Genomic DNA, 25,465 nt, shown 5'->3' with positions numbered 1-25,465 from the left:
GCTAATCATGGGAGCTGAACAAATGACTTAATTAGTAGTCTCCCCACTCACATATTGGTCGAGATCGCCTGGGACCAGCTGCATGGGTGTAGTCACTTCGGGCCATATGTATGAACACATTTTCCCACAGACAGAATGGGTAAAAAACGTTGATACATCTGGCCCTTAGCAAACTCCTCAAGTGTGGGTGAACTTTTCCCTGGGTTGTTGCTGACACAAATACACTGCTCAGGGTCTGAGCGAGGCCCACTCGGCCTCACTGGTATCCTGGCTACACTCACTGCGGGGCCGGGTGAAGTCCCTCTGGGGTCGCTGTGGCTTGGGTACATTCTCTGGGGTTTGCAGAGATCTCCTGGGCGCTGCCGCTCATTGGACGGCACGCCTCATAGATTGGTTTATTGGTAATGGCTCTCTGCTGTCCCTATCAAAATGCCTTGGGATCCTTTTGATATTATTATGTTCAAGAGTTATCGGCCGAATGCGGCGTATTGACCTAGCAACACCTCTCCCCCTTCCCCACCCCCCATTCCGCGCTCCACACACACAGCCAGTTTCTCCTTCCAGTCCAAATTGGGGGTGCCGGGGGTGGGAATTAGTAATTTAGTAATGAATAATAAGGAACTGTCCTGCGTTCTCCTTCACCCTTCCCCTGCCCTAATGAGCAATTAATAAAATACCCTCGTCAAGCAGCCTACGTTTGGCGCAGAGTTTACTCTCTCATCCCCGCTGCACCCTCTCGTCCTGGGGGCTGGGCTGATGATGAATTGGAAGGAGGACCCACCCGTTCTGCTCCATCCTTTCCCCGCCCTTGTGCAATTAATAGAACACTCAGCAGCGTGTCCCTGGGCACGGAGTTTACCCCCCTTCCAACATAGCGCTGCAATTACCACCTTGGCGTCCACTCTAGGGGCCGAGCCGATGATGAATAGGAGGGCCGCGCCTTGTGCTCTGCTCATTGCGTTCCCTCTCCCAATGGGCAATTAATAACCCCCCTCATCGGGCAGTGGCAGATTAAGAGTCCCAGGCTCCTGGGCAAAGGGAGGTGCTCTTTCACACGCGCCGACAGCTCGAGAGCGTGGGGGAATCCCCTAGCCTTGCAGTGAAGGAGATGGTAGCTTCCCCATTAACACGCTGACCGCTGGCAGGCTTGGAGAAACCGTTGATTTCACGGGTGGATCCGGATAGTGTATGGCTGGAATCCGTGGTGCGCATCGATGGTTACCCCTCGGTCACGTGCGGGCCTGTTTGCGAAGCGCAGAAATGACTGCAACACCCACACATGCTTATATAGAGCGGCGAGGCTACGAGTGACCTTACCTCCATTTATTTATACCCTTGGCCGAGTCCTCCCACAGGGTGAGTGCTGCAAAAATGATAGTAGAGGCCAGGTGGCCCTCTAAATCTCTCCCTTCGTTTTAGTGAAACTTCGTGCCAACACCACAGGGCTTCACACTTGACAAAGTCGCTCAAGCTCTGCCTAGGAGCCGGGTTCAGACGCAGGCCATACCTCCGACTGCGGGGTGCCGGAATGACCTGATCGTTGCTGGAAGCATGGTCTGTGCCCCTAGGGCCCGGAGATCGTAGCACGTTGGAGGCTCCGTCGGATGACAGGGCCCTGTTGTGCCTGAAGCACTGGGCTCGGTCAGGAGGTGTCGAGTTCTTCTCCGCCTCTGTCATGCCCGCCAAGGGGCTTCCCTCTTCGGTCTCCCTCTACTAAGTCCCACACTCTCCAGGGATGTTGTCAGAAGGGACCACTCTTTTGAACTACGACACATTGCGTACCACAGTCTACCCTACTTTCTGAACGGTGACCATGGTGCCATCGACTTTGGTTATTTCCCACGTCTTGGTCTCAGGGAGCCCTCCACTTCCACCCGGGAGTAGATCTTTCATCACCACCCGATCGCCCACACGAAGATCAGGACTCAGCGCATGTCTTCTCAGGCTTGCCTTCTCATTGGTCTCCTGAGCCTCTTTCACACACAGCTTGGCCGGGAGCCAGCTGACATCCGCAGGAATGCAATCCCTCAAAGGCTGTCTAAACAACAGGGCTACAGGGACACAACCCATGGTGCTGTGGGGCATTTGACGGTACACCTGTAGAAACTTGTGCAGACACCACTCGAGGTACTCCCCTTGGTCAACACTAATCCGCTGGGCTCTATTCAGGGTCCGTATGAATCTTTCAATGTCCCCATTGGCCTGAGGCCACTGAGTGGTTATCCTTCGCAGCTAGATCGCTAGGGAGGCCATAAACTCCTGAAATTACTGGCTATGAAACAGCAGTCCTTTATCAGTTCTGACTTCATCAGGGAGACCCAGCAGGGTAAATATTTTCTCCAGCACAGGCTTGACATATGTAAATGCCATAGACGCTACCATCTCCACCACTGGAAACCGGGTGCGTGAGACAATGAACACTAGCGCCCTTAGACAAAAGCAGCCCTGCCACGTAAGAACATGGGCTATATTGGCATACTGAAGGAAACAGTGGTTCTTATCTATAATAAACTCAAATACTTGGTTCAGTCCAGCAAAATGGCCTCTATTAGCTCTGCCGCAGAACCTACAGACAGGAAGAAAACTTACACACACACACATACCGATAATTACTAGATCCACTAGTAAAGTTTTGAACAGATCTATTTGTGTAAACTGCATATAAAAAGTTATACATTACCCCATCAGCTTGTGTAAGGTACCCTGGAGGAGGTATATAATGCCCAAAACAAATGGAACCTACAACATATAATGAAATACATATAATCTGTACATTAAAATAGGTTTCCAACCAACAGCCATACACGACTCAAATTAGGTAATGTCCATTCACTTGCCAGAATCCCCTCTGGCAATTTCTTTAGAGTTTCTTGTTCTTCACGTATGAAGCACAGTTTATGTTTATAGTGGACTGCACAGACCTTGTGGTTGTGAGAGCTTAAGTTGTGATTTATACTGTGGTAATTCTGCCAGGACCCATGCTGGTAAAATGTATATTTGAGTCCTAAAAAGCCATCTGCCGCTTTCCATTGCCCGCTGACTGCTGATTCTGAATTCCATTTCACAAAGGAGAGACAGTGCAATGTTTCTCCTTGTAAGCAGAAAGTATTTTTTATACACTTTGGTGCGTGCACTCGGGGATGGATTTTTTGTTTTTGATAGAAGGTATCCCCTTAACTGACTCTTGGCCTGATGAGACCCCACATTGACCAGAGTTTCGAAACGTTGTTGACTAGGCCTTTAACATACTCTAATGAAATTGCCACAGTGGATTCTGGCATGTGAATGGACATTACCTAATTTGAGTCATGTTTGGCTGTTGGTTGGATATTCTGATGCACAGATTATATGTATTTTATTATGTGTTGTAAGTTTTATTTGTTTGGGGCACTATATACCTCCTCATGAGTACCTTACACAAGCAGATGTTTTTTGGGGGTATTGTACAACTTTTATATGCACATTGCATAAATAGATCTGTTCAAAACTTCACTAGTGTGTGTAGTTATTCTCAGTATATGAGTGTGTGAGAGGTCTTTCTGTCTGTAGGGTCTGCTGCGGATCTAATGGAGGCCATTGTGCTGGACTGTACCAAATATTTGAGTTTATGAGCCAATGAGCACGGAAGTCAGGTGGCCAAAAGCTCCCAAAATCTATACTCAGTTTTGTCCACAGCTTAAGGCTGGGTTCTTCTGTCAGCACCAGAGCGGGAGGCTGTTCCACTGCTGTTAGTGAGCATGGGTGGCATCTTTTGAGTCACTCGAATGAGTGACTCAAACCCTCCATTCCTGGGAAACTACACCCTCCATTCCTGGGAACCACACCTTACTGCGCAAGCGAGCCTTTGTTCTGCCATCCCTTGGGGCCCTTCATGGGTGAGATTCACAACCCAGTCCCAGAGACTGCAAGGTATAACTAGTCTGCACCCCACAACATTAGACCACCTTCGCTCCCTGACAGTTCACTCCTTACTCTCCATAGTATCTGCCTCATTGCTTGTTCCTCTGATGGGAATGTCTTGGCTCTGTGAAGAAAGCATTGCCACGGTCTTGAGCCCAGCGCATCCTTTACTTTTTGGAGACTTGGGTCTTCCAGAGTAGCCAGTCAGTCAAAGAACTTTATTTTGGCTACAAGAGCAACACAACCAAAGCAACAATGAATAATTACACTGAATTAAATAAATATGTGTATAAAATATGTGCAGTACATGTATACGAATAAAATGATAAAATTACATAGGAATTCGAATTTAAATAAAAGTAAAGATTGAATGTGCTACCGAGGTAAGTCTAACATTCTTGCTAAACCATTATATTGGTAAAAACTTCCCTCTGACAATCCAGCCTGCCCCAAGGAATTTTGCAACAGCAATCACTAACATAGGTCGAGTGTCTGATCTAAGAATTCGAAGGGCTAAGTCGGACCTGCGCACTCCCAGCTGTCTACAGGCTGGGGTAAACCATTTCCTGTGTGGAGCAGTGTATGCAGGGCAGACAAATAGGACGTGGGGGAGGTTTTCAATGGGGGCTTTACAAGCTGGGCAGATTATTGTTTCGTCTTGTGACCAGCGACTAGTGAATAGTCTTAATGGCAGGGTGCCAATACTGAACTGGAAGTACAACTTCCTCTCTCTTGGCACCGTGATTATGTCCCAGAAAGCCTCGTATTTGCATGTCTCTTTTAGGTTAGTGAAGTCACATGATAGTGTAGAGTGAAGAGCGACCTTCGTGTCTTCAGAGTCTGCCATGTGCCAATACAGTTTTTTAAGATCACTTTTGGAGGGAAATGAACTAGTGGTTGGGGAATCCCACAGTTCTCTGAGCCCAAACGAATAAAGTAACCCCTTGATGAATCTAAGCCAGGGGATACTATGGGCATGGTCAGCTTCTAGGATGACCTGCAGGGCTGTAGTAAAGGAGGCGAGCTCCGGGGTGGTCCAAAGGTGCCGCCAATACAAGAGGGGGCGTAGGTGGGCTTTGTGGTCAATGCGTTTCATGCCTAGGTCTTTAAAAAGAGGAAACAGTGGAGTACTAGACGGGAGGGACACTAGATTCCGTAAGAAGTTATTTTCTGACACATTTATTTCTTGGGCTTTGGCATAGCCCCAGAGTTCAGCCCCATAAAGGGTTGAGCTTACTGCCTTGGTTTCATATATCCGGATCTTCCAGAGTAGCCTCATCAATCCTTGCTACAGTGAGTGCTGTAGGAAAAGACATTCGTACGAGCATTTGCATGAAACACTGTCCATTGTTCCTCCTCCTCTGCCCTTGTAGATCGCACTTGCTCAGGGTGTCTCGACAGGTAGTCGTCCAGGTTATTGACAGCTCGGCGGTACACAACTTGAAATTTGTAGGGTTGCAGTTGTACTGCCCACCTCTTGATTCGGGCGGTGCAAGCCTCACAGTGCCATTAAAGAGAGGGACCAGCGGTTTGTAGTCAGTGATCACATGAAACTCATGTCCACACAGCTATAAATGAAAGTGTTAACAAGCCCATCTAATAGCTAGAGTCTCCCCTTCTATCTGGGCATAGCAGGTCCCTGTTTCAGAAAGTGCGAGGCCTGCATATGCTACTCGCATCCATTCACCGTTAGACTGCTCCTGAAGTACCACCGGTCCCAGCCCAACAGGGTTAGCCTCTACCACCAAGTCAGTCTTTCCTTGCTGCTAAAAGTAGGCTATGGTGGCCTGTGACCTTCTCAATTATGTGTAGCTTTTCCAACAGATTCAGCTGTTCTCCACCAGCGACCACAGGTGGGAGGGCATCCATCGGTGTCATAAGGCAGTTGGCTTGACTGACTAGTCAATGTTGAGTTGGACTTGTTTTCCCTTTAGCTTCCCTAGTCTTGTGAATAGCTGTGGTAACACTTGTACCAGTTAGTTGGTGTGCGAGTCATGGATTTGTCTGACCAAGAAAACCAGCTCCAAATCTTTGGTGGTTTGACACCCAAGGAGTGCTCCTTTTCCACCCTTCGTCACGTGAAATCGTGCCTTTGTGATTGACTCACACAGGTGATCGTCACCTCTATTACTCCTCAGGGGGTGAGCTATTCTGTGCCGCCGTATGTGTAAATTCTGTCTCTACTTGGGGACAGCATTGGGGAGGATGTCAGCTTGTCAAACTGTTCCATGTCTATGACATTGAACGAGGAGTCCGTTTTTCATGAGAGCTGACACCGGTACACCCTTGATATCTATCTTGCACATGGGGCCCCAGTCTTTTCTTAGGCCCCATTCGTCCTGTAAACAAGATGACAAAGATGTTCTCGTCGTCTTCATCATACTATGCTCCTGCCAGAGTGGTGTCCATGACAACAGTCACTGGTTTATCATCTAGCAACAGCTGGCGTATGGCAGTGGTTATCTTCCAGAGCTGATGTGGGGCTTTGTACCAAGCATAGTGCTAGATTTGTCCACATTGAGAACATGTCTTCCCTTTAGCCGGGCATGCACCTGCCGTCCTGTGTTTAAGACTGCAGTTTCAACAGTTGCCATTTTCTTGTTGGGGGGCTGCAGCCAGATGTTGGGGAGGGAATGGCGTCTGAATGACGTCCACGAGTTCTTTTTTCACTGCAGCCACCTTCGACAATCCAGTCGCCACCACAGACCGGCCCAGAGCTGCAGCCATGTCTTTCGTGCAACTGTTTGACACCTCATGCGACCTGGAAAAGACTAGAATGTCGTTTAACTGGATACTGGGCTGCCTGAGGATAAGCTTTCTCAGTAGATTGGAGTGACAGCCTTGAATTAGCTGGGCTCTGATCTCATGCTGATTCAGGCCTGTACACGTGCTCGCCAACCTTCGCAGCCTTGCATAGAACATGTCAATGGATTTGGTGGCTGTCTGCTGGGCTTGGCACAGTTTAAAGTGCTTGTAGCCTGGATTTAATTGTGGGTCAGCCACCACAGTGTTGAAATCATCATTGCCTGTGTTAGGTAGGGTCTCAAAGAGATTGTACAGTTCGTTGCCACCAAAGTGCATCATCAGCAACCTCATTACCGCGCCGTCTGTCTCCCTGGTTCAGCAAAAATAATGGCATAGTCTCCCCAACCAATGGTGCCATAGTGGCACTGCCATGGCGGGGTCCTCCAATTACCTGAAGGGGGGTAGAGGTATGACGGATGCATGGGATCCAGTGGCATTAGCTTGAGGTGCTGCGTCCCATTGCGGCAGTGAGCCCGCAGTGGCATGCACTGATGGCTGAAATTACTCTGTTGGTCCTGCCGCAGACATTTGGTGTGCAGCCACCTGTAGTGCTCAGCCGGTCCTGAGATTGAGGGGTGACAGTGAGGGTATGCACCCTCCACTTGGTGTCTATCCTTTTGATTTCTTCTTTCCCCCTTTTTCTTTTTTTGTTTCACGAGTATTGTAGTGATTGTCTTTGTAAGTCTCTATTTTCTTTTGAACACAGAGCCCCAGAGCCATGGTATCCTATGCTATGACAAAGCGTACAAGTCTTTTTTTTTTTTTTTCAGTGGACCCTGGGCCTGTGTTGCTATAGAGCAGTGCTGGGGACACGTGGTGGCAAAATGAGGCCTAGTGGTGATTGACAGGCCGAGTTCCCGGCCTGGTTTGTGAACAGAGCACACATCCAGCAGAGGGACTGCTGCAGCACGAGGTGAGAGATGCACATGCCCTATATCCTTAGGGCAGCACCACACTCGGGTGGGTCCTCAGGCCTGTCAGCAGTCAGAGGCAGATGTGTATCAGGCAGTCACAGGCACGCAGCCTCTCCATGGCACTCCGGCGATCTCATGGGCCCTCATGCGGTCGGGAGCAGGCGTGCCGCGCTCATCAGAAAGTGCGCGGCAGCGGGTGTCGTATCGACCTCTATCAGCCTGGTGTAACAGCACCGAGGGGGAGGGGCACCAGAACAGCCACAGGGTGTGGTTCCGAGCCGCGGGTTGGACACCGCAGACTTCGATGTCCTCCATACCTTGCCAATGGTACAGGCCCAGCGCTGGCTTTGATATGCAGCTCTTGCATGCCTAGCAATGCCAGAGGCAGGCAACGGGGTGGGTCACGTGACGGGTCACGTCCCTCCACAGTCGCCAATGTGGTCGTTGCTGTTGATTACCCCTCAGCCATGTGCAGGGCCTTGTTGTGGAGCGCATAAAGGAATGTGACACCCACACATGCTCATATAGTGCGACAAAGACCACTAGACACCTTATGCCCTTTTATTTATACCCTTGGGCCAATCCCGGCCCACGAGGTGAGTGATGCAACAAATTATAGTAGAGGCTTAGTAGCCCTCTAAAGAATACTCCGCTTCCTTCGGAGAGGGCTTCACCCTCCACCACCATGACAACCCACTCCAGGGTGAGGCAGATGACTATGACTAGTGTGGACACTGGACCTGGGATCAGAACAGAGTCTGGGCCCTAGCGAGAGATTCTGAGGATCTGCAGCAGTAGTGTTCAAACTTTGTGTTACCTTTTCCAAGCTGCACCCCTTTGAATCCCCTCCCATTTATGAAAAAATATCTGATAAAATCCACCAGCACATGGCACACTTTATCATAACAATTCTGTAAATTGCTAATTATTACAAGCATGTAATCATTTAGCTGGGGCTTTCAGGCATTCCCAAAGATCTTTTAAGGCATAGGCAAAGTTGGCAATTGTCCAGGGCCCTGAGCTTCCTAGGACCACCCTGAGAAAGTTAACTTTCTCTCTACCTCATTTCTTTGTATTTATGTAGCTCAGCCTTCAACATATAATTCAATATTTTTAGGCAATTTAGGGCTTAAAGTAACAGAAAATAGGTAATAATATTCAAAGCTGTTCCAAACAAGGGCACCAAAAATATTTCTGGCCCAGGACCCACAAGTCCTTAAGATGACACGAAATGTAGGCAAAATAGTCAGTAAGTTTTAGTTTTTCACAGTAAATATTATTGGTGGGCGTAACTCATGTAATTTCCTTTAGCATAATCATGCGGAAATATCCAAAAATTCAGCGAAATTAGGCAGAATTATGCCACAAGAGTAATTCTACATTTAGCGCTATAATCTTAGAGTAAAAATTCCCACCACATTTTTAATGGACACAAACATATATTTTGTTCTAATAAATAGCCCTAAATGCATGCAACAGAACATGAATAACAAGTGCAAGCAGCTGCACTTTGGGTAGGATTTTCCCCCAACTTACTCCCAGTTATTTACATAGTCGGTGTGAGGATGCACTTTGAACTAAGAAATAGCGCTAAATGAAACAGAACGCAAATAGCAAACACAAGCAGCTGCTCATGCTTGCTAAGTGTGTCTCTTGGGGTAGGATTTTTCCCCAACTTACTACCAGCATTTAGCACTACTTCTTAGAGCAAAATGCACCCTTGCCTTTTGCGTTAATAAACAGCTCTAAATGTATCAGGACAAGAATAGCGAATGCCCGCTCGCACATGCTAAATGTGCCCTGGGTTTAGGATTTTACCCCCGCAATCCCTTGTAATTACATAAGCAGGAGTAATTGCATAAATATTGACCATTCCCAATCAAAGAGAAATGTGGAATTACTGTAATTACTCCAATTACTCTGGTGTAATCGAGATTCTGCCAAGGCCTAGTAAAGTCCTGTTGATTAATTAACTAATAGATTACATGCAGGAGATGTAAGCTTCCAGAGTAACTGAACGACATTTTGTGAACTAGTGGAAGCATAAAACGCATCCTGTTTTCCTTTAAGAAAAATGGACTGCTTTAAAAAAATGCTTTATTTAAAAGCATGTATCCAGCAGGCCACCATCCCTATGATGGCAACAAATCCTAGTAGGCCACAAATTATGGCCTACCTCATTAATAATAATGAGGTAAGTCGAAGTGCAACCCACTAATAATCGTTAATTTGCAAAACGACTTATTAGTACAGATAACATTTCACAAATTGCCAGACTGGTCACAAAAGTACTGGTTGCAAATTGCGACCAGTACTTTGTGACCACTTGCAGGTACATCTTGCCCTTAAATGTCTTGGAGGTGAGGTCTCCCCAGCGTGTTATCCTTTCAGCTGTTTCATAATGCAGGTGGGTTTGTGGGGGTCAGACCACCACTGTTGTAAGTTTATGATTCTTTTTAGACTTTGAGGGGTGGTACAAGCATTTAAATAAATCACAAACAGCTGATGCAGTGTTAGATCTCCTCTTCTGGCTGAAGTACCAGTTACTCTTGCACAGAAACATTGGTCTGAAGGTCAGCAGGGTGAAGGCACTTCTAGAGATGGGCATTATTGTAGATTATTGGAGATGCAGGAGGTGCAGTGGCCCTGCAGGGCAGCGGCCATTCTTGAAGGTGCACCAGCACACCAGGGCCCATCCTTCTTTTACATATTAACACTGTGGTGAGGTAGGACCAGTGATGCAAGCCAATTGCAATCTTGAAGAGGCTGGGATGGGACGATTACACCATGGTGACAATGCTGCTGAACATCACACTATCAGTGCTTCGTTACTGGAGTTGAACACAGCAGGTATACAGGCCTAAGCAATGAGTTATAACACCTTACCGAGACACTGTGATGCTTAGTGTAAAGGTGGGTCAAGCAAGCAGCCTTGGCAGAAGCACTGGATGCAGAAGGTGCAATGGCTGTGACTCCTTCAGGGTACTTGATTGGATATTTTTCAGATACTAATAATGGTGCTTTGACTAGGCACAGTTCTCAATCTTGGGATCGTTGCACTGTGCACAGTAGGGGGTACTCTCATCACCTAAATTCTATGGACACCTGCAACTTTGTGGGGAAGGTGGCATTGCAATATTTCTTCTCAGCGTCTGCTGTGGCTCAACAGCTTCTTTCTCTTGAGGACACAGTTGATCAATGCTTAGGCAGAGAGTCAGAACTGGGAGTGATGACTTTCTGCAACAGGTCATTCTTTTGCAGTGACAGTCTTAGTTTGAAGGTGGAAGGCAGACAAAAACGAGCACTGAATGTCTAGGAGGAATAGGGTACCTGCCTTTTCCACTGGCTAAGGGAAAGGCCCCCTTTGGGATGCCATCCCTGGACCAAGCCAGGAAGGAATTCCCTGCCCACTAAGTGCTGGTATAGGACCTGGCTGTGGTCTACAACTAGAAGAAATTAACACTGCACCTATCTTGACTCAATGGGATGCTTTCCTTTGGAGGATCCTTGCTCTGAATTACTGTTATCCTGACCCATCAGCCACTTGGCACCTTGTACACACAATATAGAGCAGAAAGTGGGAAGGCATGCAAGATCACTTCCTTAGAGCCATCTAATCTGTACGTAAGTCTGGGCACAAAACAGTCGCCTTTCTAGCTCGGTGTGTGCTGACCCCTATTGCAGGTGGCATGTCAGTTGCAAAACTACAAAGGTCCTTGCAGGTGTTCCCTGAGCTCGAGAGGGAGGATTAGTCCTTCAGAGACACCGAGGTCCTGAATTGTTTGGAATGTGATAGAATTCTTCCTCACACTCACTCTCCAGTGTTGCACAGGACTTAATGGGGAGGTCACAAACTGCAGTAATATGGTGCACTGCGGGACAGCTTTAGGTCAAAATAATCAACAGGACCCAGTCAAATTATCCTATGTCACGTATATGTAAAGCTCAGAGGACATCCATGGATTGGCTGCAGATGTGTTAGGTTGCTCAAGGACAGTTCCAAAAAATCGAAATGGGCTCAGTCAGCCCAGAGCAGGATCCCTATACAGTTTAATTGGAAGTGCAACACATACCATTCGTGTAACTCCCAATAAAATGAGTTTGGCAGACAGTACCCATGTCTGTGATATTTGAGTAGATGGTGGTGAAATTGATTTTGACTGCTATAATCTGTGTGCAGCCGTAGGTGCAATGACTCATTCACTAGGCACAGTGTACATAGGGCTTGGAGCACTGCCATCATTCACCACCAGATGAATGAAGGCCACTCTTGTTAACCAGACATTGCTGTGCCATCTTCAGCAGACTTATGAAGAAAGGGATTATACCCTGCCTGAGGACTCGCTTTTCATTCAGAGGCACTGGTGTGAGTAACAAAGGTCTACAACCGTTCCAGTATCATATTATTGGATTTATGAACTACAATTCCTGTATGTCACTGATGTCTGACATTTGTGATTCCTGAAAATCAGTGGTTTGCTACATTTGCAGGCCCTGCCTTTTGTTGGGCATGACATTAAGATCCACAAGAAATTCCCAAAACATTAGTGTTTCGAATGTCTTTTGCAAGACATCTTAACTAAATTGTTGATGTCTTTCCCGTAAAGGATACGCACTTCTGTTATCAATATTATGTCTGGACTGTGTTTGTGAGTGTGAGGGGCATCGTCCCTGCGGCTTGCTCTGCGGTTCCTAGCTTGCACTATTATTGTCTCTGTTGTACTTCTGTCTTTAAGGGAAGTGTTCACTGTCGCTATCCAAGCTGTACGCCTTCGCATGTGTTATACGTATTGCATCAGAGGATTTATATCTACCCTTGAGAGGCTGCAGAACCCAATGAATGTCATCTCCAAACTGAGAGGCACTCTTAATGTGCATGACTGGGTTTGGGTTTGTGGGGTGGCCTTGATGGGAAGTGTTGAATGTGCTACATAGGGTTGGACGCATTCTCCAATCATATCCCTCAGTGCTCTTGCTTGCACTAAAGTGGATACTCTTCTTTGCTCTTACATACTTATTTAAGGGCACCGAGCGGTATGCGCTGCACATTGCAGTGCCCACTCTGGCCCTTCATGGAATTCTGTAGAATTTGAATGCACTTACACGGAATTCTGAGGAATGAAACTCCACCAATCCCGTCCCCCCTAACAGTGAGGAATGTAATGCTCTGAGAAAGTCGAGATTGTTGTTTACTATTATTAAGCTGGCAGAGACTGAGTTCCAGAGCTTGATGTCTAGAGAGACACTCTGAACCTTTCCTCAGTCCAGAGCACGTGGAACTGACAAGATCTCACCCTCCTTCACTGCAGGAGGCCAGAGGTTTGGCTTCTGAAAGCTCAGGTATGGGAATTGTGGCACCACAAGTCACTATGTTATTGGCATATATGGAAACATTTTTTTTCATAAAAGCTCTGCCCCAAAACTTCTGTTATTAGTTTTACATCCTGTCAGTCCAAAAATCATAAATAAAGGAGTTGCGTCCTCTCATACATAAGTATTAGGGCCATTCCATGAACATCTTCAGTGCTTATGTTCAGGCCCACAAGGGTTCCAAATACTGTTTTTTTCTGAAATTGTTTTGCCTGCACTGCATACAGCAACTTAGAAAATCTATGAGTTAGTATGTGGGCTTTAAAAGCACAGCTCAGAAATGTTAGGAGGTAATACCTACAACATTGTGTTTGTGAGCCGTACTTTCTGAAGTTTGTGTTCCAATTTGAAAATTTACCATGTTAATGCATGTATTGACAATTGTGGAATTTCATCAAAAACGAGTGTATGGGCCATTTCTGAGCCCATGTGTTGATGTATAAATGTTCACGATACTGCAACAGCACCACCTGGTTCAAGTTACATTTCTATGGCTTCCAAAGTCCAACTGAAGCTCGGAAATTATGTTGCTGAAGCAAGGCTTCACACTTGGCAACATCAGAAAGGCGAAGTGCCTTGTACAACTTTCACTCATGCCCCACAGGAGCACAGGTCCCACACCAATTTCAGATAAACAAAAGCCTCCAGGCCTGGCGGAAATCAACCCATAGCATTCATTGAAATGTCTTACAAATCAAAAGAAAATTCTGAAGGTTTGAGCCAACACTCTAAAAATTAACACAAGGAAAAAAAGAAAACACATTCACGAAAGTACACAGATTTTGCCTTGATTATGTTCACGCGTTTACCTCTTCACATCTAATGGCACACCAGGCTAACTGCGTTCACAGTACAAAATGCACAGGCAGCCCCCAAGGCCTCCTGCAGTTTCTGCATTACCACATCTGCTTTTTCAAACAGTAGCACATTTTTCTGTCACCAAAGGTCACAAAGCCATTAATTCCTTAGCAGACATTTCTTCTGTGATCGGGCGAGCTGGAATAAGCCCTTTTCAAACAGCAGTGACACAATTATTAGCTCAGTGCTTTCTTGGTATGTTAAGACAAAGAATGGGGAGGTGTGACAATGGCTTACAATAACAGAGCTCTGAACCTGTTATTTGTTTGAAGAATAGAGCAGCAGGAAGGTGTATGAAATGGCCGTGTTAACCCTTTCCTTTATCTTCTGCAACCAAATCTTAATGAGGAGCAAGCGCAACCACAGCCATGCACATCTTTGACCAGAGGTGGGAAAGGACTGCTTGATAGAGGAATTTTGAGTGTGGAGACAAAAGGCAGGCAGGGAAATGAGAGAAACAAGTTAACCGAAAGAGCAAATTCTAGGAAAGGATGGTAGGAAAGGGGTGAGGTGCAGGACTTTATCCAGTAAAATGGGTGCTAGGAATGGAAGAGGAAGTTAATGAAATAAAGCAAAATGTTAATCACTCTGTGGTTTTCTTAGGGAGCAAAAATGGCTAAATACTGCTAAACATTTAAAACTGCTCATTTTAATTTTTTTTGAAAGATTTGAACACGCTTAAAACCACAGCATCAGCATATCAACAACAGAAATATCACCCTACATACAAACATCATATCCAGAAATGGTATACAACACTATTGTGCAGGTAAGCGTTAAGGTATGTGGAGTTAAGAGTAATACATTTCAATATACCTAAACATGCCCACCTTCACAGTATTGTGGTAGTTGATGTCTAGGACACAGTCATTTTGTAAGACAACATTGAAACATGGTATTGTGGTAGTACACCTGGTGTATGAGGATGTGGTGCAGTTTATAGGGCTGTGTTCTGTTACAGCAGACATGAATAGCAGCACCAATAAATGTGTCCAGTTACCTAAGTTATGACATCCATGCAGTCCTAGGTTTAAAAAGGGGGCACATTAGGGGCAGGGGCCGAGGATCCTTTTCAATTTCTTAATACACACTGTTGGGTGGTCATTTAAAGACTAGCAAAGTGGGAGAACAACCATAAATTGACTGTTTTCCTATCTCGCCAATCAATGTTTTTTTTTGCTGAAGGTGGTCCTACTGTGTTGGCAAGAGAAGTTCTGACAAAAATGTTGCAGCAACTAACTAATTCGGTGGGAGGACTGCAGCAGGCTAGAGCGGGTGGCTGGCTCGCCCATAAGAATATAAATGACCTCCTCAGTGTTAATGATTGTCTTAATAATTTAAATCTTTGTGTCTTATCTACATCATGTTTTCTTTCTTACAGTTTTATATTTTTCTCTAACCTTCAATAAGTGTTAGCCATGTACTCATGATTTATTACTCTTCCTTGGAATGTGTGTTTTTTGAGGTGAATATTTCACTTATCTTAGGTGACTTTATTGTTAGGGTTTTTAAATGAGCAGAGGTGCCTCTATTGACCAGAAAAGCATTTACTGACAGCAAAAGGATTCTTTCTCAGACTGGAGAAGCACATGAGGGGCTCTCAGGGAAAGATAAAAGACTGGCGAATGACCGGCGAGGTCCAGCAATAGACAGCAGAACCTTCCATTCCATCCAGAAACACAGACATACACGCTGCTCTCTCAAGAAAACAGGATCAAAGCCAGAGCTTACCTTAGCAACCCAAGTATTTTGATACTTTCAGCTCTATCCACTTCAGAGCACCATTTGAATGAGGACGTCTCTTCACCGTCTGCCTCCCTCAATCTCTTGGGGCTGCTGCTAAGGCTCCCCGCAGTGCAGCAGGTCTGCCCCCTAGTGCACCCACTCCAGGCTGGCACCTCAGAGTGAGGTCCCAGGGGATGGGCTCAAACTCTTCCGCTGTTGACGTTTTGAGGAACCTGCAAGGAAAGAGATACCAGTAACTAGTTAGAAACACAGAACCGGGTGTATACAAATACAAGGGTCATGGTTTGGGAGATTAATTCCAAGAACATTCATCATATGTGGCACTTTTGGGACAAGCATATCTGAATACATAAACTGCAGTTGGAAGTTCGGCTCAGTTATGTCGTGCACTGAATTCCATTTCATGAAGATTCACAACTGCCTACATTGGGAAGGTTCGTGATCTGTGTGAGCAAATGCTTAGCTTGCAAGTGGCCTTCTGCAGGAAAACTACTTCTGATTTTAAAAACTAGAAATCTAACTTTTCATTTTTTCTTTTTGGACATCCACAAATAAACCTCTATCATACATTCGAACATTGATTTAGAACACCCACAGTTTCTGACTCATAGTGTCCCTCTTATCAATGTTTTAGAGTTGTAATGAGGTGAATACAGAGTGTGGCCGAATTAATCCCACCTTTCAAATAAAGTGAACAGACAAATCAGCCAACAGCAAAGCTAGAAGTCTTGCCTGTAATTAAGAGACCATCGACTCACATCTTTAACCTGTACATAAAGTGCTTCTCATCAGTATAGGAATCGAGATCCACCATACACCAACCAGATTGAGCTCTGTGTCACCTACTGCAAAATCTTGACATCCATCGATTAAAAGACTTCTGCCCTCTTATGTAAGCATGTCTACTAGATGCCACCCTCAAGCTGAACCCATCGAAAGTTCAATGTATCATGGCCAGTACATCCAGGCAAGCTCAGTTCCAGGCCTCGCACTCTGACAATGAGCAGTATGTATTGGCCACAACTATCCACAGGATATAGGAATCTGCATTAACCATTGCCACTGATGTAGCTTTTAAATCTCCATTGCTAAGAAAACATATTCATGTTGGACCAGATCACCCCTCTACACAGAAGGAAACATTAACTGTCCATTTGAGGTTAAGAATCACTGCGTGGGCCCAGGATGGTGGTGACCTTTCACTCAAGAACGTGTAAGGCTCCATCCTGCCAACATCGTGCGTGCTCTTCTGGGGTCATCAATGTACTAAAACAGTACAATCACATCAGTATCACGCTGTTGCTGCTGAAATTGTTGCTCTAAGCTCAGAATTATTTTCAACACTTAATTCATCACCTAAAAGACATTGGCATCCAGTATCCACCTATCCTCCGACCTGGATGAACGAGCATAGGCAATGCCAATCGGTTTGACCTATAACTAAAAAGTCTCTTTCACTGATAATGTAAGGCCCTCAATACATCGTCATGCATACACTCTGTCACTCATTCTTGTACTCTTACACCAATCCATCTACCTTCTGACTCATCTCATTCATGCATTTATCCACGTACCCATTCATAATAAAACAGACACACAAACTTCCACAAGCATATACAAAATAAATGAAAGTAATAAAAGTAGGATAAAGAAAATATGCGACCATTTAAGCTTGGCAGGCATCTGTTGACCATCTCGGAGCAGTAAAGCCTTCATACATTATGCACCATATAATTTCAAAGTAAATATCACTGTGGGTAGCCACCTTTGAATGTTAAAGTAAATACTGGTACAGTATTGTACTAAGCCAAGGTAGCAAACATAGGGGGTCATTCCGACCCCGGCGGTCGCCGCCCGCCTGGCAGGAACCGCCATATGGCCGTTCCGCGGTCGGAAGACCGCTGGGGCCATTCTGACTTTCCTGCTGGGCCGGCGGGCGCTAGCCAATATAGCACCTGCCGGCCCAGCGGGAAAGAGGCCTGCAACACTGAAGCCGGCTCCGAATGGAGCTGGCGGTGTTGCAGGTGTGCGACGGGTGCAGTTGCACCCGTCGCGCTTTTCACTGTCTCCTAAGCAGACAGTGAAAAGCTTCATGGGCCCCCAGGGACCCCAGGACACCCGTTCCCGCCATCCTGTTCCTGGCGGTGAAAACCACCAGAAACAGGCTGGCGGGAAGGGGGTCAGAATCCCCATGGCGGCACTGCTTGCAGCGCCGCCATGGAGGATTCTCCCAGCCGGGGTTAATCCGGCGGGAAACCGCCGGACCCGGCTGGGCGACCGCGGCTGTACTGCCGCGGTCAGAATGACGTTTGAAGCACCGCCAGCCTGTTGGCGGTGCTTCCGTCATCAGCCATAGACCGCCAGGGTTGGAATGAGGGCCATAGTGTTTTTAAACATGGTGGCTATCTTGGAATGGTAAAACAATGACACACTATATAGACAAAAGCATTCAAAGATGACTGTCCAGTTTAGAAATAGCAGCAGCACAAGATACAACACACTGCAGATGAAAAGTGGGGCATGTAAGTAGCCCCGTAAGGCTGTCTAGGGACCAGCAGGATGCTCAAAAAAAGAAGAATTGAATAACTGAAAGGGGATCTAAGAATGGAAAATGGGAAACTAAGGACTGGCCAGCAGACCAGACAACTAACCTCACTCATTTTCAGGCTGATATGGACATGCGATCAGGCCAAATGCCATCACTCACAAGGCAACATACACTAGGGTAGAAATGGGCTAACCGATTGCCCCATGCAGTAAGCCATCAAGGGGAGTGGCAGAATTAAAATGACACCTGAATAAACTGAATAAAGTTGGCCTGGAGATCCTCTATATATGCATATCTATGCTTGTGCAGTTTTTTAATGTTCTTTTTTTATACACTGCCTGGCAGATATTGTCCCACTTAAGTAGGTCTAACAATAATTACCACAGTATTACCCTTCCACCCCAACATCGTAACCCTTGTTTCCCTATTTAATCTATGCAATTTCAGTTTACAGTCTTTAATACAGTCTAATTGCAATCCATCATTGAGGACCTATTGCAGTTAATAAATTTCACAACAGGTACATCAGGCCTAATATCTTTCTCATACCTTTTAATAATAAACAGGTCAGATTTAAGGCACCTGACACAACATTTCCTAATTTATCAATCAACCCTACAGCCTTCATCTTTGGTTTGTTACCACAGTGAATATCGGTCTATATTGCACATAAACTGACAATCATCAGGAACAGTCATAAAGTTACACATATATAAACAATTACATTCAGCAAAACAAGAGACAGTCTCTGTGAAGAGGGCCAAAAAAGAATTATCATATTGTATCAGATTACAAATCTTCAACTCCAAATTTTTGTCAGATTAGGCAACCAACACCAAAATTCTTTCTTGCTATACTAATGCACTAATCTGTGAAATTCCTTGTAGTAAAATATCTGTCTAAAGTCTTTAATACAGTGTAATGAAAATCCACCTTTAAAGGTCTAGTGACATTTACAAATGCTCAGCGTGCCATTCCTAGGAAGTGCAAAACACCAAATAACAATGGATAAGCACACAAGGGTCTCAGTACGCCACTCAGGCCTAGCAAGCGTGAAACACCAAATATCACTGAATAAACACACGAGGGACTCAGTACGCCACTCAGGTTTAGCAAGCGTGAAACACAAAATAAAACACGAGAAGCCCACAAGGGGCTCAGTACGCCACTCAGGCCTAGTAAGCGTGAAACACAAAATAACAGCAGGTAAACATGACACATACAGTCATCTCTACAAAAACCAAAGCATGGATTACTTTTGGCAATGACTCAGGCATGAAATAATGGACTCGAACTTCCCTAAAATAAGGCATAGACTCCTATGGGCAATAGGAACATCATTTGTGGTTGTAGCACAGTCACCCCCTTAGTGATGAATTGTAGACTGATATCTACTAAGACATTGCCAAGAATTCCATCTGATAAATGATTTAAAAAAATCACTGCTGTCAACATAAAGCATGAATTCACACCCGCTAGAGGCAACGCCTGCAATCCCACCTACCAAGCGTAAAAGAAAGGGCAAAAACCCACCAAGGATGGTGAAAGAAGACAGATGATGGCGAAGCATGCACTCCTACATGGAGACACACTGCATACTTCTACCAAGGGTAAAACATAACCAAATAACGTTTGCCATATATAAGACAAAGGCTCACACTTGTCAGACATAATACATGGAATCGGACCCGCCAGAAGTAAAATATGAAATTATACCTGCCCCAAGGGGAAGGAAATTGCAGTGTCACATCAGAAGAGGCTAAGCACAGAATGTACCCTTGCCAGCGGTAAAGCATGAGAGCGCATCAGACAAAGGCAAAGCAAATCAAATCATATTTGCCATTTACAAGACATGGCATGACAGTTGCCATGGACCAAAGCGTGGAATCACAAATTCAGAGACAAGCCAGGGAAACGCACCTGTCAATGACAAAACATGGCATTTTGCCATTAGAAGTCAAAGAAAGGAGTCACGAAGCAGGGAACGCACCCGTCAAAGACACAGCGAGGAGCTGAAGGAGACAGAGGTAAGGCAAGAAGCTCACCTACTACTCGTAATGCCTAGCATCAACCATGCCATAGGCAAGGCACGTGCAAGCTTGCCTTGGTCGAAGCATTTAATCACAACTGCATGAGTCATATTAATGAATCCACCCTGACAGAGGCTGACAGTAGAAAGGCTGGTGTGAGAGGCAAAGCATTAAATCATGCCTGCCTACAGCAGATCGTGAAATCAGGCCAGCAAAAGATCGAAACATACCTGCAAACGGTAAAGCATGCAATCCCTTCCGCCAAGGACAAAGCAATTACACTTGACACTGGCAGAGCAGGAAGCAAAGAACACCTGAGCTGTGATATCTATATTGGAAAACCAACAGTCTGTCTGGGTTCTGGTGTTTGTGGGTGACAAAGTGGTGAGAACAAGGGTGGGCTGCTTGTTAATCATATTGGGTGAATGTCTGGGTGGCCATGTGTATCAAAGCCTCTAGGACTGGTCCTACAAGGTTTAAGGCTTCCTCACTGCAAGTGATCACCAGCCCTCCCTTTCCTCTTCCCGCAGCAGGTCTGGTGCTCGACAGAGATCATTTCCTCATGAGGCAATTTTCGAAAGTTGAGTTCAGGGTGGCGCTCACTGTGCTGCAGCGCCACATTCCCAAATTGGTTTGTGCTTTAAGTATGGCAGAGCTTTGTTCACAACTGCCTCCTTCAAGGATGGACTATGTGCGGACCCGACAAGGTGCTGGAGTACTCGTGTGAAGCAAATTTGTAATCTACATTCCTTACATGGAGCAGTACTTGAGAAGTCATTGGCCTCAGGGTACTATTTGGTGTCTCGGTGTGCGGACGCTGTCTGCTCGTTGTGAGTTTTCACAGGCTCTGAAGGTGTACCCTACAGTTTCAGTCACTGGTTCTTCACCCGCTTGTCAGGGTGGTACCCTGTCCTGTCCCTTTATTCTTGAGTGAATTGTCCTGTCAGTGCAAGTCCAATCCCAGTGTTTGTGTCTCCTCTGTGTACATATGTTGTCTCTCTTTGCTCTCTTTTCTATCCCTCTACCCATTTTTGGAGCTCGCCACTGCCAGCACCAGAGTACAGCAGCTTCTCACAGGTCACCAGTGCTGCCAAGTGCCACGACCACCGCAGCACAGAAGTTGGCATCATACTGGAGTCTTGGGAATTTGAAGGTCCCTTATGTAATGATGGTTTTGGAGTTGCCATTAGCCCTAGAGCCTAAAGAGTCAGACAATGGCAGGTGATGAAACCAGTGCGCGGCAAGAGGCATGCAGCGATGAGATCATGTACCAGCCACCAAAAGGCAAGAGATAGCTCAATGAGGCAGCAACAACATCAACATCGGCAACAACATAAGCATGGACGTCATTTAGGGATCGTCAGGTGTCGCAGCTGCGACCTGTGGCTTGCCCCTTGCTACCCCTGGCACTGCCTTTGCGATCCCTGGTCTCAGAGGTGGCAAAATCAGGGCTAGGAATACAAGAGGAGCTCGTCCTTATGGATGTCGGCCGAGACTCCACTTTCCTTGTTTTCTGTCAATTTTTTATTACAGTGATAGTGAATATTATTATATAGGAAACCAGAAATATTATTCACTTTTACTGTGATAAAGAGTGTATTACAATTAGCTGGAATATGACCCTCCCAGCTAAGGTAAGTAATAAATGCTTTTAATTATATGTTGTTTGCATGCATGTGGTTGAGAGTGAGTTTAAGTGAGAGAGAGTGTATGTGTGAATGTGTGTGTACGCATAAGCATGCATATGTGTGTGTAAGTGAAAGTAAAGGTTAAATGGTATGTGATGTCACTTCCAGTACCCCAGGCATTGACGTTCATGAACATAAGCAGCCACTCCAAAACCACCAACACTAGCAGCATCAGCAACATCAGCAGCAATTCCAAGGCCACCAGCACCACTAGCATCAACAGGAAGACCAGAAGATACACCAACTGGTAGGCCACCAACAATGGGAGCAGAACAACCACACCAACACCACAAGCAGAGGCAAAGGCAGAAAAGGCATCAGATGAGGATGATGACGAAGGGAGGCTTAAGGAGCTTCAGCGCAGGGGAGAGGTAGCGAGGGTGGAGATGTTATCTCTGCTGCTGCAGGGCGACACTCTTAACCTTTACAGATTAACCTGAGAAAGCAGTAGGAGTGTCCAGGAGAGGCAATGGGGTTGCCACATATAAAAAAACAAAATCTTCATAGGTTTCACTGGAAAAATAGTAGTAAGAGGAAGATGTTGCCTCTTTGGTGCAGCAGCCCCAGGAGTCCAGTGGATTGTTAATTGTCTTGACATAAGAGAGAGAGAGAAATCATGAAACATTAGTCTCAGGAGGAAGATGAATTATTCTAATCCTAGGAACTAATGTCTTTGGCTTTCTATTTCCAAAGTGCAGCAAGAAGCAGGAAGTGCGTTGTGGATTGAGCGGGAGGGAGGCGATAGAACATCACCTAAAAATACTCTAAAAGCAGACAGAGGACTTGTGGTGCTCTCAAACCAAGACTACTCCCTCTCTCCATCACTTTCTGTCATTATTTCTCTTCGGCACTCTTTCTGTAGTGTCTTCCTGTCTTGCTATCTTGTTCACTCTTTTTCTCTTTCTTGTTCTCTTTCAGTCTGTCTCCCTCTCTCAGGAATCTGTTCCTGGACTATAATAAAGTCCTATTTACAGTCGTGTGGTAGAACTAAATCCTCATTTGTGGATGAGGAACAGAGTCCTTGCTACCTGTCCAGAATTCACACGCAAAATTATTCTCCCACAGGAAAAATTTGGTGGAGTTATTTTCACCAACTGATTTTTCACTGGTGGAGAGGTCTCGAGTAGAAGATTCTGCACTTCCTCCACAAATCCTGTGCTTTTCTAGTATCTTTGTCCTCTAAAACTAGTGCTGGAAAGGGTGCAGGGGGATCCCCGAAGGTTAGGTGAGCTGGCCGCCATATGCATGAGGCAGCAGGGGTACCACCTTGGCTAGCTTATTCATGACTGGCTTGCCAAATCAACAGATTATTGCTAAGGCAGCATCATTTTCTCATTGAAATATTCCACATCTTCATGACCAGAGTACTATGGCGAAAAGGATCAGTAACTGCAGGTCTGTCATGGCATGAAGGCATGGCAGACCAGTTGGCGCTTTTATTCTTTGAAGACAGATCCAGAGAGCGTAGTTGTATTTTCAGGAAAAACACCAGCAGACATGACATTGGAAAGCTCTTCTATAGGCGTTGTTGGAAAGGCTGACTGTTTAAGAGCAGCCATTTTAAAGCCCTGCCTACCATAGGGTTTTCCTGAAGCAGAATCCTCAATATGAAAAAAACACAATCTTTCGGCATCTAAATGAGACTGATTATACGAGTGGTGTGGAAACCAAACCTGAACATTTTCCATAAGTCAGGTGGCAACCAAGTCAAGCAGGGAGTTTTCAGGAAAGGGGAAATATGAGCAACTGTTACAGCCACTCAATTAAACGCCCAGCTGAATGAAGTAGGGTCTTCACAGCAAGGGAACATTTCAGAAGCCCACTTGAGAAAATACTGAAGTCAGAACAACAGGATGCTTTGCTAGCTATAGAATGGTAAAATAGGGTTTACCATTAATTGATAACATATGTCAGTTTGTGGCATGTGCTAGTTGTATAACAGAATATCGAGGATGGATATATTGTTAGGCTAAAATATCATGACAACCCTATTGAGGACCAAAATATTGAGAAAGTAAGTGCATATAGGTAAGTACAGATGCACTATTCATTACTCCACTCCATTTACTGCCTTAAAGATGTATGTATATATATATATTCACTTAAAAAACCAAAGGTTACAGGGACCTTATAGTTAGGCTCACATTGAACATGTACAAACCATAGAAATTTACCTGTTGTAGAGTTATTTCAAATAACTATAACTTGCTCCCTAAGATAACTATAACTCGTGCCATCACCATGCAGTGCTAACTATTCTACAAATTACAGCACACATGACATCTTTGATAACATCATTGATAATGTCACTGTAACATCTGAATAACTGTGCATGGCAGGGGCGCGAGTTATAGGTATCTTAGGGCCTGCAGCCAACCCCTATAACTTCCCAACCCCGTGCAGTGCCATGTGCAGCAGGGGTTGACCACAGGGCCTGCCCTGCCGCCAAACCCCATAACAACGCAAGGCCTTCAGCCTGCGCGCAGTGGCCTATGGCCAGGCCCTGAGGCCAATTCTCTTGCATGCACCCAAACCCAAGCTGTGCTCAACCTTTGGCCATGCGCAGCATGAGCTTGGATGTAGTTGGTGTAGTTTTTTTTCATTTTTTTCTGGACCCGCAGGTCCAAAGATTCACTTGTGGATCCACGTATCTGCGGTTTGGGGAAAAAAAGGGCAATTTTTGGCCCAGGTAGGCTCCCTGTGTCCTGTGTGGCAAGGATACCTTTATCCTGACTTCTAATGTGTTTTTTTCACTGCTAGTTTCCCACCCGAGTCGATGCGACAAAAGCAAATGGCAGCCGTAACTTTTCTGTCAGGGTGGGGCCAGTCAACTAGAGCCTTGCTTTTCCCCATGATTCGCGGATCCAGACCTGGATTCATGGGTCCGGATCCGCAGAGGATCCGTGTCCCTACACATGTATATTTTTTGGCTTTAAATTACTCAAACATTACTGAACGAATTTGAACCAAAACACAAAAATTCTAATTTGTGCAACAGGATCTACCTTCCTGCGACATTTGGTGTAATTCCCTTCAGTGGTTTGGGCTGTAGGCATGTCTAAAGGTCCTATGGAAAAATAAATGGGGAAAACGCGTTTTGGGACCCACTTTTTTTCTGGGCCTCCGTTTGATGGATCACCCCATAACTTTCAAGGAACCAGGTGAAATGGCAAAAGTATACGTTTTGAAAATTTTGTAAAGATTTGTCAAGCGGCGACAATGTTATAGGCAAGAAAAAACGCTCAGTCTATGGAAACTAGGTCCTAACTATAACTACCTAGTGGCGACTGCCACTAGTGTCTAGGGTTATCCACACATATTTTGCCTTCTTCCTTCTATTTTTTCTGACCTCTTTTTCTTGGCACTTTACCATTGCTAACCAGTGCTAAAGTGCATATGCTCCCTGCCTAAATTGAATTGGTGATTGATTTATTCATAATTGGCATAATTTATTTACTAGTAAGTCCTAGTCACATGCACTGTGTGCACCCAGGGCCTGTAAATCAAATGCTACGAGTGGGCCTGCAGCACTGATTGTGCCACCCGCATGAGTAGCCCTGTAAGCATGTCTCAGATCTGCCACTGCAGTGTGTGTGTGTGCGCTGT

At 45.6% G+C, this 25,465-nt stretch overlaps 1 protein-coding gene across 4 annotated transcripts in view; it reads right to left on the bottom strand.

Annotated features, from left to right (window-relative positions):
- Positions 1 to 25,465, bottom strand: part of SGCD (sarcoglycan delta) — a 788,612-nt gene that overhangs the window by 436,779 nt on the left and 326,368 nt on the right. For all 4 annotated transcript variants that reach the window (XM_069199628.1, XM_069199629.1, XM_069199630.1 and 1 more), the window contains one exon: positions 15,579 to 15,805. The gene's annotated coding sequence lies outside the window, so the exon portion shown is untranslated. The remainder of the gene's footprint in view (positions 1 to 15,578; positions 15,806 to 25,465) is intronic.

This window comes from Pleurodeles waltl, chromosome 7, assembly GCF_031143425.1.
Source record: "Pleurodeles waltl isolate 20211129_DDA chromosome 7, aPleWal1.hap1.20221129, whole genome shotgun sequence".
In the NCBI taxonomy this organism is placed as follows: domain Eukaryota; kingdom Metazoa; phylum Chordata; class Amphibia; order Caudata; family Salamandridae; genus Pleurodeles; species Pleurodeles waltl.
Note: the sequence above shows the minus strand (reverse complement) of the source record. Positions and strands in the feature narration are given on the sequence as shown.